This window comes from Arvicanthis niloticus, chromosome 3 (genome assembly GCF_011762505.2).
Source record: "Arvicanthis niloticus isolate mArvNil1 chromosome 3, mArvNil1.pat.X, whole genome shotgun sequence".
Taxonomy (NCBI): Eukaryota; Metazoa; Chordata; class Mammalia; order Rodentia; family Muridae; genus Arvicanthis; species Arvicanthis niloticus.
In genome coordinates, this window is record NC_047660.1 from 32131880 (window position 1) to 32137027 (window position 5148).

Below are 5148 nucleotides of genomic sequence, written 5' to 3' on the forward strand. Positions count from 1 at the left end.
TTAACAAATCTTCTAATTACTTTCTAAGAATGCCTTCTTGTAAGAAAAGTACATAACCCCTAGTATTGTTTAATTATTGTTTGACAACTTCATACATTTATATCACGAATTATAGTTGTTTTCACCCCATTTACCTCTTTTATTATCCCCCCCCCGGGTAATATTTCTTCCCAAGTTTCCCTCTTATTGCATTATTTCTTTTGGTGTATTATCCACTGAGTTGAATTAGAATTTCATTCATTGTCTCGCTGAAGAAAACAATATCTCTCTTTCAATAATCTTTAACAGTCTCATTTTACCCCCTGCACATCCAGGATGAAATGTCTTGTGAACATGACTGCGACCACAGTAAACTCATGACTAAATAATAGGTGTCATTCCCAGAAGACTCCTATGTGGTGCACATCTTCCCATCTTCTGGCCCTTGGAAAACGTTCCTTTGGTAAGAGGTTATCAAAATAGCCCCCAGTTTTCAGGCTTACATTATTTTCACTGTCCCTGTTCTACTTGTGTTAATGAAACTAGTAGACACTGTACATTTTTAGATATGGAAATGAAAACTATTTCTGTGTATAGCTTTGATATTAATACTTAATGTTTAATCTCTGTAGCTTAGATAGGCATATCAGCCATATTTTTTTCTAAAAATAAAGATCATTTTATTTTTCACACAAATTCAAAAATTTGTTAGTACTTTTTAATTCTCTCAAATTGAAGTTCTGTAACTGGGTGCTTACCCACCAATTAATTTACAATTTTCTTTTTCTTAAAGCTGTAGATGAATTTTAATCGAGGATAATAGCTGCTGCTTTGGCAAGGGATCACAGCCAAAAATATGATCTGGACAGAATACAGACACACCCTGAATTACAATATGATCTGGCAGGGATACAGACATACTCTTTGTACAAAGCTTTAATCCTTAACAATAAGAGCAAGGTTAGTTTGTAAAAGATGGCAGTCATGTTTGAAAGTAATATCTAATTGAGGGGCAGACAAAGTGATGACTCAGAAAAAAAGACTTGACAGAACAAGCTTGAGCTGGGGCTACACCACCAGCTCTGAGGTAGCAGAATGCAAGGATGAAGCACCAAAATCTCAACAAGAAAAGATTTTATGGAAAATTACAAGCAGGTGAGGGGGTTTCTAGCCTGGCACACATCTGAGTGGGAGGAATTCTTATGGAATTTTGTTGTCCTTTAAGATAATTGGCTGGTGCTGGGAGCCAAACTGTAAACTTAACTACTGCCTTCCTCCTGATTGGTATGTGTTAGAAAATGAAGTTCCGGCCACTTCTGTGCCCCATCCAGAGGGGCGGCCGCCATTGTGCTTCGTAGCTGACTTCTCTGCTCTTAGCCCAGGAACCAAGCACAGCGAGGAAGGAGGCAATGGTGTGGCTGCTGCGAGCACGACACTCCCGGCGGAGTGCCAAGTGGAAGAGGGAAACCTGAAGAATGGAGTCTAAACCTTCCAGGATTCCAAGAAGAATTTCTGTTCAACCTTCTGGTTCTTTAAGTGCTAGGATGGTGTCTGGAAACAGAGGAACCAGTTTAAATGATTCTTATCATTCTAGAGACTCTTCCTTTAGACTGTGTTCTGAATATCAGTCTGTGTCAGCATCTGCATCTGCATCACCATATCAGTCTACTTGGTACAGTGAATCTGAGATAACTCAGGGAGCACGAGCACGATCACAGAACCAGCAGCGGGATCATGATTCAAAGCGATGGAAACTTTCTTGTAGAAACTGTGCATCTACCTCAGCAGGGAGAAATATTGGGAGTGGTTTGAATACAGTATCAGATCCTTCTTGGAGGCATAGTCAAGTTCCCAGATCTTCATCAATGGTACCTGGTTCATTTGGAACAGATTTGATGAGAGAAAGGGGAGATTTGGAGAGGAGAAGAGATTCCTCCATTAGCTATCTTATGGATTATAATCACCGAAGTGGTGATTTCACAACTTCATCATATGTTCAAGAAAGATTTCCTTCTTCATATTCACAGGGAGCAAGGCCAAAATCGAATGCAGTGAGCACTTTCGGATGAATGCATCATCCACCAATCACCTTCTGACCATCAGACAGTACCAAGTTCTAGGGACTCTGGTAGAAGTTCTTTCAGATCTCACTTTTCTCCGAGACAATCAGCATATTTTCGCAACAATTCACACCCTGCGTTTTCAGATCTTTCAAGTAGAAATGAAACGCCAACTATAAGCAATTCAGAAAGGGTTGGTTCATCCCAGAGACCATTTCAAGGACCTTCTGACAAGGAAGGTAGGCATACAAGTAGAAGACTGCTGTCACAGATAGCTTCTAGCATGTCATCTACTTTTTTTCACGAAGATCTAGTCAAGATTCCTTGAATACAAGATCACTGAGTTCTGAAAATTATGTTTCTCCAAGAATGCTGACTTCACAGTCTCGGAATAACGGAACATCATCTTCTGACGTTAATGATGGCAGGGCATCTGAAACATCTCAGGGATTTAGATTCCTCAGGCAAAGATGGGGTTTGTTGTCTCTCAGCCAAAATCATAGCTCTGAACTAGATGCAGAACATTTTAATCAAGAGTCAGAAAGTAGAAATACAGGACCATGGTTGTCTTCCTCACTTAGAAATAGATGCACACCTTTGTTCTCTAGAAGGAGACCAGAGGGAAGAGATGAGTCTTCTAGAATATCTACGTCAGATGTGCCACCTAGATCTCATGTTTTCAGACGAGAGTCTAATGAAGTAGTCCATCTTGAAGCACAGGGCGACTCCCTTGGAGCTGTTGCCCAACAGACCACAAGCATCTGGAGCATCAAGCAGTGCTTCTGCAGGTGGCTCCACACCAGATTTGCCTCAGGGTGGAAGAAATCCAGGAATAACAGGGATTCTTCCTGGCTCCTTATTCCGGTTTGCAGTCCCGCTAACACTTGGCAGTAATCTGACTGACAATGTCATGATTACTATAGATATTATTCCTTCAGGCTGGAATTCAGCTGATGGGAAAAGTGATAAAGCCAAAAGTGCACCTTCAAGAGACCCAGAAAAACTGCAGAAAATCAAAGAAAGCCTCCTTTTAGAGGACTCTGATGAAGAAGAAGGGGATTTATGTAGAATTTGTCAGATGGCAGCAGCAGCAGCATCCAGTTTATTGACAGAGCCAGGCAGATGCACAGGGAGCCTGCAATATGTCTATCAAGAGTGCATGAAAAAGTGGTTACAGGCCAAAATTAATTCTGGTTCTTCATTAGAGGCTGTAACTACCTGTGAACTCTCTAAAGAGAAGTTGCAACTTAACCTGGAGGATTTTGATATTCATGAACTACATAGAGCTCATGCAAATGAACAAGCTGAGTATGAGTTTATCAGCTCTGGTCTCTACCTAGTTGTCTTACTGCAACTTGTGTGAACAAAGCTTTTCTGATATGATGGTTAATACAATTGAACCAAGCACACATATCCTATTTATTAATCTTGCAAGAACTCTTCAGGCACATATGGAAGATCTCGAAACTTCAGAGGATGAATTCTGAAGAAGATGGAGACCATAACAGAATGCTTGATATTGCCTAACTTCATTTAAGACAAATTGATGATCTGTGAACATGTTTATTAAAACTGGCAACTACGTATGAATAATTTCATGGGGTAATGTCTAGTAGATTGACTATACATAAAATGAATATATATGCATGTATAAATGTAAATATATATTCATTCTCAAGTATTGCTGAACAGAAATTCTTGAGCTGGAGCTTTTAACACTGGCCAGCAAATCTCATGTTTATAATATGTAATCAAAAGCATTCTTTCTTTGGGTGAGTGGGAAAGCATTGCCCTTGTTTTAAATATCTAAGCAATGCTCATCAACTTTTTTCTGTGTTACAATTACTGTAGTCATATTTATGGAAAAATGTTTGTGTATTAGTCTCTTGCTAGTAAAAAAAAAAGGTCAGGTAAAATGTACTTTTGAAATAAAATGCCAATGACACCTAATTAGTTTTCCTCTTTAAATGCCTTAAGTTACAGCCACATTTTGATAATCATTTACTTCCAGTGTTTAAATTTTTTTTTAAAGAATGGGAAGTTTGAAGAGCATCATTACATTAGGTTTCCAGATTTAATTTGAATTCTAAATCCACTTAGCAATAAAACCTAATTTTTAAGAAAAAAGTATGTAAAAGATGTAGTAATGATGGATAACTTTTGTATTGATTTGCAAAAGTGCAGATTATATTTGATAGGCCATGGTATATAGGTATTCCTTTCAAGAATATTACAGCTGTAAATTATATCAGAATTGCCAGTCAAATGATACTTGGTTAAAAATTACTGAAAATCTCAAGTTAACAGAATATTTTTTTAAAGCCCACATTCAAAGTTTAAAACACTGGTTTTCAATGTGTTTTTAGTGTTGTCACTTCTTTATAGAAAAATACAATATAAATACCCTATTTGGATCCTGGTCACTTTTAGGTGTTCCTTGATAATTCTGAGCATTTATTTGATGATTGTTAATATTTTCACTACCTTTGCAAAACAAATTAGTTATTCAACATCAATGAATTTGCACTATGGTCTTGAGCAGTGTAAACTTGCGCAATGATCTCCACTGTCAGCACCCTTAGGACAGACATTTACACTTGTGGGTGGTTTCAGATCAGTCCAATACTGTGGCAGCAAACAACTTTCAAAACCTAAGTAGAAACCATGTACTTTGTCAAACGGGAGTGAAAAGTTTGCCTACATTTAGTTTGTTGGTGTTAATGTAAAACCTTGGCTTGAAATAAAGTGATACTGATTGATTAAAAAAAAAAAAAAGAAAGAAAGAAAAAAATGAAGTTCCAGCAGCAGGCTTGTAACCTGGAAGCACAGGTTTTGGGGGAGTAAAGTGAAAACTGGTGGTAGAGCATTCAACTTTAGGTCAGGTTTTCTAAGAGTCTGAACCCAAGACCTGGTCTCGAATGTTCTAATCTTCTAGTTCTTCATTCTCTGGTGCATTCTGTCATCAACTGTGTCTAGGTTGTTCTCTCTGCAACCTCTTTCTGTAAAACTACTACCATAATGACACACAGCACTCCACATACCACACAAACCCTTTTTTCTTTCTCTTGCTTCTCTTAAATAGCCTCTCTTCCTGTGACGTTCTCCGGTG

General features: G+C 38.2%; 1 pseudogene; it reads left to right on the forward strand.

Annotated features, from left to right (window-relative positions):
* The first annotated feature begins 1415 nt into the window (after positions 1-1415).
* On the forward strand, positions 1416-4419 carry LOC117705548 (E3 ubiquitin-protein ligase MARCHF7-like; annotated as a pseudogene).
* Positions 4420-5148: the final 729 nt, after the last annotated feature.